General features: G+C 42.6%; 1 long non-coding RNA gene across 1 annotated transcript; it reads right to left on the reverse strand.

The window, feature by feature from the left end:
• Positions 1-1579: 1579 nt before the first annotated feature.
• LOC125939764 (uncharacterized) lies at positions 1580-5426 on the reverse strand. Its single transcript, XR_007463138.1, has 2 exons — positions 5353-5426; positions 1580-1774 (listed from the first exon to the last, which is right to left on the reverse strand). It is a non-coding gene; the product is annotated as an uncharacterized LOC125939764 (long non-coding RNA).
• Between the last annotated feature and the right edge of the window lie 5477 nt (positions 5427-10903).

Here is a 10903-nt window from a genome sequence, read left to right on the forward strand (position 1 = left end):
CATTGCAGAGGCAGTACACGATATGCAAAGACCGAATTTCAAATGTCACTATAGTTGAACATAGTACAGCCTGAAGACGTCGTTATGCCTTTGAAACACCGTGCCGGGGGTCGGTATAAGAAAATTGGCAGGACCCTTCTGGCGGTTACGATCGACGTTAGTACGATTAAGATTCATACAATGTAGCGCCAAACTGCACAGCTGAATACTTTATATAGATGTATTTTTGGAGCATTTCTCATTAGCGATATGTTACAATGTACCAGTAAAAAAGACCTACCTGTGGTGCTTGTGGCTTAAGGGTTTCTCCAGTTGAAAATCAGGATAAGCTTCTATTTTGCCTCATTATGCACTTGGACGCTCAAAGTCATTGGCGAATTAGGATGGAAGTTCGGAACGTTGACATACCTGTGAAGCTGATAAGTCTGTTGTTCAAGGAAAGCAACTATAGAACGATAGCTGTGCGCTAGTTCAAAATCCAAGAACCTCAATGACTCCCAAGAATTAAAGCATTGTGAAACATGTGTGAATATTATTATGATCGTGCAAAGCCAGTTCCTTGAGGCTGGCACCCCAATTGGGCCTTTTGCTGTGCTCGTGCTGTTCAATGTCACAATAAATAAAAATACCACACCTAAAATCTAAATATATGTGAAGCCTCATGGCAACGCTGACGGCGACGACACGGAAGAAAATTCATTTGGAGTGTCCCTATATTTGCTATTGCTATAAAACAACACAATGATACCTCAAAGAGTATTCTGTGATTTCACGCAGGGTACTTTTGAATGACTTGTGAAGAAACCTTCGGTGACATTTCAATAAAATTTCCCAATTTTCTGTTGCTTGTGGCACGAAATAATATTGGAAAATGAGCTCATTTTAAAAAGCGTTCTTTTTTCCATAGGTTAGGCTGCCGGGGATGCCAGAGCCCAGACATAGCACCAACTCCTCTGTCGCTGATTGGCCAAGTCGCTGTACGGCGGCCTCAAATACGAGTGCCAGACCTTTGTGCAGTAGACAACGTGCGCCCTTTCCTAACAATGTCGCCGCTGGCCGGCAGACTGCGAACGGCGAGCCGTTTGCGAAGAATTGCGAAGCTACGGATGAGTTAAATAGTAGGGAAAAAAAACTAGGATTCGGCTACAGAGAAGCGAAGTCTGCAACCGAAGCAGTCGGGTATAAATTCGATAAGTGTACAAAATAAAATCAGAGCATGGTTTCACCGAGAGCCTTGAGCTACATAGCAGTGAAAAGACATTTAAGTAAGCATAAAAAAAATTGTTCGCTTACTTACGTTACTCACATGTGCATGGGATATGTCTTAAGCAGCTATTCGTGCAATGATGTGCAAAAAAATATGGACTAGGAGCAGAATTAAAATTCAATTGAAACATTCAGACTAAATATGCCAGAAAGAAATGCTCATTTGCAATGTCTCGGAGAAACAGTGAAAGAAGCATGTGCATAGCTGTACCTATGAGAGAGTACACGAAATGTAACGAAGAAAGCGTGATATTTGGCATAATGAAGAAATTATGTCTCCAATAATGTGCAGGTATGTAATCACTCCAGAAAATTTCTTGCTTTATTCATTTTATTGAATATGAAGCAGGCGTCGTCAATGCAGCACAGACTGACCGCACTGTATCGCGAAGACAGATGTGTCAATACTTGGCATTTTCTTCATTTCGTCCAACAGGGCCCTGTCGGATAAGCTCGAGGGCCATCGGTGGAACTGCGCCAGCTTCGTATGGGGCAATAATCAGCGTAACTGCAAAGTGTCAAATGAAAGGTGGTGCTTTGCTTGGATCATCTAATTTTGGAAAATAAATAATGGGCAAGCACTCGAATAGATATTTATTGATATTCACAGCCACTAAGTTCTAACTTTGATGCCTCAAGCATAGTGCAGAGTCATTCATATTCAAAAATAATTGAAATTGTGGTGTTTTACGTAGACAGAAGATCATCTCGTAAAGACAGCGCCAGCAACTTGTTACTTTTGTCCTGGGTATTATATAGACTCCGAAAGACAGATAATTTGAATGATAAATCGCAGTCTAACAAAGAACGCGCGAGCTGTTTGGCAAAGGGCAAGGAGAAAATATGTTCTATTCATCTTCTGCGATGACGTTGTCTCCTCGTTGATGATTCTCTTGTTTAACGAGCGTTAACTAGATGAAAGAGACGTGCTGGGGGGGGGGGGGGGCGTGGAACCGAGCGCTGATAGAAACTCTCACTAAATATAGACTGTGGGAATGGAAGAACTACCTTTTCTATAGGAAGATGATGATGATGATGATGATTATGATTATGATGATGATGGGTAATGGCATCGCCTTTAACACGCGGCGGTGACAAATAGTCACCTAGCCTGCTTGATTTATTGAGTATGCTATACATGTCTTTTTATCAAGCATTTTTCTATACATCTCCTTAATATTTTTTTCTCAAAATCTACTTGACTGTAAGAGATCCGGTTGTACCAATCTCTTCCCTGCACTTTTCCATCAATAATCTAAACGCATCTTGTTTTTCTCGACTGATGACCGGTTGACGCTTCCGTCCACATTACGCCCAAGCGCTTCTGGAAGGTGTACATTACCTACGGTTCTCACTGGATGAATGCTTTCGCACTTGATTTGGATGTGCTGAGTGCTGAGTGCTCTCCGGAGTTTAGCTGCAGCATACACATTCCTCATATAGTTCCGAATATTTGCTCTGGTAAGTTTTTGTGTCCTTAGACAACTGGCACAAAAGGAATTGTCCTCTGTGATATTCTACAGATTTTCCCTTCTAATTTGTCTGCTCATTCGTGTAAATTTCCATAGTCCTTTTTGTTTCCATTCTTAGCATGCAATTCACTCTCTCTGTTTCTGTCACATTCTTTCGGATGACTCCTGGTTGTCCATTTACACTTTCAATAACCCTGCACTTGTTCGCCAACTTTCTTGACCACTTCCTCCATTCTGTCTCCACGCTTGTCAGGTACCGATAACTGTGCACTTTACCCACCCATGTATTTTCCTCCCTGTTCCTGAGTCTTTCTGCAAAACTAATTTTGCTCTGTGCTTCTCTGACTGCAAAACAGGCCCAACCCACGCCACTCTTCACTGCCTCATTTGGGGTTTTACCGTGCGCTCCCGAAGCCAACCAGCCTACCGATCCTTGGTTAACTCCCAACGCCGACAATATATCCGACTTTGTGCATCGAATGGCATTTGCGAACGTTAGCGGTGGCACCATTACTCCTTTCTAGATGTCACGCAACACCTTATACTTATTGTGGCCCCACAGTGCTCTGTATTTCACTGTTGTTGCCATCGATGTTACCGTCTTCAATCCATATAGCCATTTGTGAATTTTAGTTGGAGGTGCGAGTGTTCTTATATAGTTTCAGAATATTTTGAGGGCACCTGTAGCTGTTTTGGGCATGTTATGCACCCAACGTTAACTTGTGCATTTAATTTTCTCTTGAACAAGCCCACTGGCCATCCTTTTCTTTTCTCGGTATTTCTTCCATTTAAGGAGCCCTTCTTCTCGTAATCTCAACTTTTGCCTTCTCGTTGATCCCTAGACACCTGCTTACGTTATTCTATAACTTCCTTTATTTCCTTGTTCCACCACTTACGTGGTTTCCTCTTTTCTATCCAAACATGTTTCTACAGTGTCTGTCTCCTATGCTGCAGCACAACATCTACCAGTTATATATTCCTAGACTGCTCTAGGAGGAGGGAGGAAACAACTTTATAAAAAAATTTTTTCAGGACTGCTCTAGGAAGAGCTTACATTTTCATTTCTATGTTCTTTGCGATCCCTGATATTTGCTCTTTATTCGCGTTTAGAAATCCTGATACTATTGGTTGGTGTTTTGCGTCAGTATCTCTCCCAAACTTTAATGTTAAGCGTCTATGATGGCTACACGGGCTATTTTTCTCTATTTTCGTCAATTATAATTTAGTCTAGTTGTTCGCGGACCGTTTCCGGCCTGTTTCCGCATTGTCACGTTACCTGTCCATGACAATCTCCCTCTAAACTACTATAAGGTTCGGTTCACACAAATCCAGCACTAGCGAACCGATTTGATCAGTATATCGGCGTAAACCATCCATGTGCGCGTTCATATCTCCCACTAATAGTCCTTGGGCCGATTTTGCGAACTCAATATTATCGCTTCTAATGCAATCAATCAATTTCATATTTTTATCTCTGCTATCAATACATGTCCATAGGTAAGCTACTCCAAGCCAGGTATTTTTGCCTGTCCATGTGCCCATAATCCATAAATGCTCTTTACAAGTCTCTTTTAGCATTTGCCACTTCAGACCTCAACTAATTAGCATGCTTAGGCCTTCGCCTTTCCTTGACTCAGTCATTCTGTTGCACACTTCCCATACTTTCCATAATTATTATAAAGTTCCAACATATGCGCTGAGATGGGCGCGCCCTTGTAGGCACGAAGCGCACTCGGCTGACGATCCTTATAGTTGACGGCCCATGCATGCCGCTTGAGTGTGCGCATATAGATAAAGGTTCCTCCGGATGTTATTGATGTTGTGTAGGCTGCTGCACGGCAGCCCTTGATACCCGAGTAAAGCATGGTATGTTGTTCGTGTGTGATACTTAGTGCTTCGCGCTACAGACGGGTGCACAACAAGCTGTTCCCACAATATGTAATAAAGAGCGTTAGAGTCTACGCATAACTTCAGAGTATCGTCCAACTAAGGATATGCGCTATTCAATGTGTATTGAATAGCGCATATCTGTTAAGGCCTTGCATAGTGATTACTAATTCTTATGGCAGCCCATTACAGCTTAAGTTGAATAGCTTCACAATACACCTACAACACAACATATCTTGCAAAAACTCAATACGTAAAGAAACACCACAAGGTGTTGCAACTCAAGAATTCAAGGCACCCAGCGCAACGGCTACTGGCCGTGTCACATGACATTTATCCCACCGCCCTATTTGGTTGCCAAACAGCAAATCTCTTTAAAAATTCATTGGATTTTACCAAAAGCGCCTGAACTAATGTTGGCGGAGGTATTCGCTGAGAATCCATAAGAGGTTGTGAATTCGTTACATCGATACAAAATTACAGTTGAACATTGTAAACATCTTGGTTACTCATTGCAATTCAAAGAATGTGACACGGGGAAGCCCCGTTTTACTTCGGAATCTGAGGAGAAACAAATTTTTCACCGGTTTGTTCCTTTATAACCATGGACGCATACGAAATAAGCTTCTGAACGACAAATTGCGAAATCGTTGTCGCAATCTCCTTTCGAGTGGGTGCCCACCCACGTCAAGTACAGGCAATACCTTCTTTGGCTGAGTAATCTTACCGAGTGTGGCAGCAACCAGCAAGAGGAGGTACTTTCCAAGCAAGCCTTCCATGTCTTCGACTAGAGAACTGGACAGAAAAAAAAATCTCTATATTTAGATAAATTCTTTTTAATGCGATAATAATAAACTCATATCTTACGACTAGAGATGGGCAAAACGGCTCACTTCAGTGAGCGGCTCGGAACGGCTCAGCTCGCTGAATTGAACCGGTTCATTTGAATGGCTCACCGGTTCACTCAAACATGTAACCTGTGTTATGCATTCTCTATAGTTATCTGCCTTTCAAAAAAACCATACATGCATAATTTCATAACCATTTTATAGGTATTTTCACTATGTTTAGAGAATATATTTACATATAATAAAAGCGTGAATTTTTAGTTGTAATGAAACTTTCTTTTCTTATATTGGGGATAAAATGCTTATGATACTGAACAGGCAGAATGCGACGTAATTTTTTCAGAAAAAAATATGTAACTTCATCGTCATTACAGAAGCTTGTCTGTTTTTGTGGTACTTTAAAATCAACTTTCGTCAAAATAAGAACACAAAATGATTGTACATTATCTTTCAACTTTATTCATTTATTCACATACGTACGTTCACTGTAATATGAGTGAGCTGTAACACCATGCAAAATGAATGTAGAAATCATTTCTTGAAGTACAATACAAAATCTATACGAAAGATCCACAAAACCACCGCTCGTACCTTTCGTTTTTTTTATTTTTTTCGTTTTTTTTTTCTCTTGGGCGTACAGGGGAATACGGGCGATCATGCCATCATGCCCCAGGACAAAAAAAGAGACAAATGAAGTTCTATTACAACACAAGAGATTGTGGCGGCCTGACGGTCACACAGCAGCAGCCAGACACCCTTTCCCATCTTTGGTACGGTGAATTCTTATCGCGTTGTGTGCGGGAAAGGGAAGTGGTGCGAGGGTGCGCAACCGAGCCGTAAAGGCTGTACGATTACAAAGTAAAGTTAGTGGTTGCTTCTTCTTCAGGGACGCACTACTCGCTTCTATCTACTGATTTCCAGCCACGCTCGCGTCCCACACAACAAGATCATTGGCCTCTTTTTAGTGACGTGCTAATGATACACGCTCAGAAAATTGTACCAGATTAGGCGCTCTCTCCCACTGTCTTAAAACTTGCATTATTTCGCTAAAGATTTGTAGAGCACATAAAAGGAATAGAAAGACTTCAGCTGCACAGCGTTTTGATTCCCCGGGGGAGCGTTTGTTTTGTGCGTACAAGTGTTACTCCCTCACGATCAGATAAATCGGTTCAAAGCACTGAGGCTAAACTACGCGGTACATTTTTTTTATTTTGGACAGTGCTTAGGAGTAGTTTGATTTACATAGAAGAAGCGAAATATGTTTTCCACTCTTAAGTAAAGCAAGCAGTTCTACAAAGGCAATGAAATCAGAACCTTGTTGGCCCATTTACCAGTCGCAGGTCCTACCAGCACATCAGTCTTTCTGTAGTTAGTCAGTTCTCATTGCTCACTGTAGTGCTTTATTGATATGAGTTCTTTGCTCTTGTGATAACATTCTTTGTAGCTAAAGTAAAAATATAAAATTCATAGACAGGCTACACTTTGCTTTGTATGTTTGGTTCACGTATGTGTATATTGTATGTTTGGTTCACGCTCATGCGCCTAAATTAATTTGCTTTCGGGTCCTGTCCCCACAAGCTCCACGCTCTTAATCAGGGCAAGTGGGGTAATTGTGGCAAGTAGAATAATAGGTAGCAGATTGTGGCGTGGCATACCTGTAGGTGAACACTGCTTTGCAATACCGATATATTTTAGGACAGTTTTATGCCGTCAAACCTCACAAAACTGTTTAGTCGGTATGGGAGAATATATGTATGGGGTTATCCAGCGAAGATAATGTCTAGATACTTGAAGTCAGAATAATCAGCTGTCTCACGTGTCTAGCCGAAAGAGCTACCACAACGCTTTCACTAGAATATATTTCTACACTGAGAAGAACATGTTTAATCGGAACATTTTTTGAAGTTAACGTTTTGAGCGTGGAACTTTCTATTATGATCGCTGTCACCTTGATCACAATGAAGATGTGCCTTGTAGCCACATAAGTAAGAAAATGGATGGCCCGCCTGCAAAACACACGGCCGTTTTGCAAACGTGTTTCTAATACGACGTTTAAATTCAAGAGTGTATTATTAGAATGGTCAGGCAGAACGATGGATGCCACTGAACCATCACAAGTGCGTGGTATAAACCCAATTTTATGACAAGTTAACAACCTGATCGCCCATGATTTGTGAAGGTCAGGTGGCATCGAACGACAACACGATCATTTCATTGCCTTGTTTCCTGGCCTGTTTTTTAACGCATGGTAAGCTGAGCATGCATCATGTTCAACGGCAATAATGTCGTTCACCTGGACAGATGCGAAAACATTGGCGGCGCATCTATCTTTAGAGGTAACGGGTGACGTCAATGCCCTTAGCAATATTACTGATGAGAGGTACATTATTTGTGATGATATGTTCTATATGCTGTGATGATTATTAGGAAGTTTTTTGTAACGATTATGTTAAAGAAAGTAACAGCCCAGAGATAAAGTTATCATATGCACAAGTGCAGAGTGCATATATTTCAGATCTAGGTGAGGCCCAGTGGCACATACCAAAGGACTCAAGTTGGCTGCTGAAGATGTTAGATACCAAGATCATACCGCGAAATAGGTGGAATTTTTATCGCAATAAATGTTTAAAGCGAAGATTTACCAGCCGGCAACCTGGAGAACACAGCAGCACAACTGCACATGATGAAACTAAGTTATCTTGGGTGGCGCACTTGTGCCCACAGAAGCAAGTTACACTCAAAGCACAACGACAGCGACGAAGACAGTCGGCTTTCGTTGACATTTCATCTGCAGCTCAAGTGCGGCAGCTTTTATACATGACCCGACGTTGCTTTCCCAGTAAGTGCTGGTGCCCGCATGTCTTCCAGAAACTACAACAGAAATCGCGTCGCGCATCGCGTATCGCAATAAATGTTTAAAGCGAAGATTTACCAGCCGGCAACCTGGAGAACACAGCAGCACAACTGCACATGATGAAACTAAGTTATCTTGGGTGGCGCACTTGTGCCCACAGAAGCAAGTTACACTCAAAGCACAACGACAGCGACGAAGACAGTCGGCTTTCGTTGACATTTCATCTGCAGCTCAAGTGCGGCAGCTTTTATACATGACCCGACGTTGCTTTCTCAGTAAGCGCTGGTGCCCGCATGTCTTCCAGAAACTACAACAGAAATCGCGTCGCGCATACAATCAGATTGGGTGAGAACAGACAATCGATAGAACCAGCGATAACATTCGATAAATTTCGATACATGCATGCGCGTCCTGCGCTTAGTTATAACATTTGTTTGGCGGTGCGAAGCAGTCACCCGAGAAAGATATACAAGTACACGTGTCAAGCTTTATGGCTCATCGATACATGTGAAGCATACAGACCTTAAAATAAAGCTGCGTATGATATTCAATTGCTCCTTTGGTGTTCGTGCATGTTCTGTACCCATTCGTTGGGGCACTGATTATGTTTCACCGGTTTCTCTGGCTTATATATCACGCAGTTTAGCTCAAATAAGTAGTCCCAATCAGCCCTTCCCTGCCCTTCGTAATCACAGAATGCATTAGGACATTACACCTGCACATGTAACGGAAGCTGGTAAGAAATTTGTAAGAACCCGATATTGTAGATAGATAGATTATGGGGTTTTACGTGCCAAAACCAGTTCTGATTATGAGGCACGCCGTAGTGGAGGACTCCGGAAATTTTGACCACCTGGGGTTCTTTAACGTGCACCTAAATCTAAGTACACGGGTGTTTTCGCATTTCGCCCCCATCGAAATGCGGCCGCCGTGGCCGGGATTCGATCCCGCGACCTCGTGCTCAGCAGCACAACACCATAGCCACTGAGCAACCACGGCGGGTCCCGATATTGTAATTGCACATGACATTCACTGGCGTCTTTGATATTCATCTTTTTTATATATATTTTGTCGAACCCGAATTTGCACCACTAACAGCTAGAGTTGACAGAACCCAGTGCCCATATCACGAAAAAGTTATTATGCTAAAATTGATTTAAGAGTTCAAGTCCTCCAATCGTACTGTCCAAAATAACACTAGCTAAGGCGGCTTCGCAGCGATAAACAGCGCTTTCGAACGAAGAGGTTCGTGACTACGTCACAAGCATTTCTGGGAACTACACTGGTGACAGCTAACTAGAATGCGTTGCACGGCTTTATTGCGGAAAAACGCAGTCTGCGATTAGTGCTGACGCATTCGTTCGTGGTCCTAAGCGCGCCTTCTATTTCAAGTTGGTGACGTAACACTGAAGGCGGCTATGTTTAAGTCACCAACAAAACCGTCAATGTCACATATGTATATAAATGAGTCAAAAGAGAGACGGCAATTTGAAGACACTCTTCACTGTTTTCTCTTTCTTTATTGTAAGATGCTTTCTGTAAAATAATCACCTCCCAAGCACTCCATACAGTGAAACATGCACGACCTACATTGAGGCACTAATAAAACTGTGTAGGATGGTGGACACTGAAATGTCTGAAGAAGAGAAAGTCAGATAAATCCTAAAAGGAATCGGCGAGAATATTTACAGTTCCCTCATCGCAAAAGACGGTCTTCCGTCTTTTGCGTCTTTTCCCTCATCGCAAAAGAGGCTTCCGTCGCCGACATTATTCGGCACTGTCTCACTTTCAAATTTAAACCAAGCGCATCACGTCGAAGTTTGGTAGGCTAGCCAACCTGACTACAATTGTAAGCATAGATAGCAACCAGTCGCTCGATGTTGCATCAACGATCCGACAAGTAGTCCGGGAAAAGCTAAGCCTGCACGCGCAAGTGACACACCCAGGCACGCGTAGCTACCGCCTGCCACCAGGCTTCGAGCCAAACGTTGCATCCTGCTCCTCGTATCCTGCGGCAGAGGCCATTGAGCATTATGAAGTCGTACCTCGACAAAAGCAACGTCTCAATGACGGAGGTCCTACTTATGACGCTCGGCCACAGCGAGAACAGCCGCGTTTTTAACTACAAGGTCATGTGACTTATGTCAGGCCACAAGAAGAAGAGCACCGACCCTACCACCACGACGCGACTTATGACCGGTACAATTGATTTAAATATAGCGCACGCTCGCAACGGTTCAACTCGCCCTTAAACAGCTCCTCTGTTAACATCGATACCACTAAAAACAATTAAAATCGTGATCAAGTGCGCATATAGGAAAAGGCACACAATCTTGCACACAAAGTTGCTCATATGTAACATCAAAGCCCATTATCAATGCACGAGATGTCGCAAAATGTTAGAGATGCTTTCTTGCCGAGTTCGAGGCACTTTTTCGTACATACCTGGCCTCTAACGCCGAACGCGTTTGCGAGAATAGAGGCGCTATCTAAGAACGGTGCAGCGATGAAGCAGTTAACCATTTGGATCATACAGTTTAATACAATAATTACTAGAGACAACTTTGGCACTAGTC

This window comes from Dermacentor silvarum, chromosome 8 (assembly GCF_013339745.2).
Source record: "Dermacentor silvarum isolate Dsil-2018 chromosome 8, BIME_Dsil_1.4, whole genome shotgun sequence".
Taxonomy (NCBI): domain Eukaryota; kingdom Metazoa; phylum Arthropoda; class Arachnida; order Ixodida; family Ixodidae; genus Dermacentor; species Dermacentor silvarum.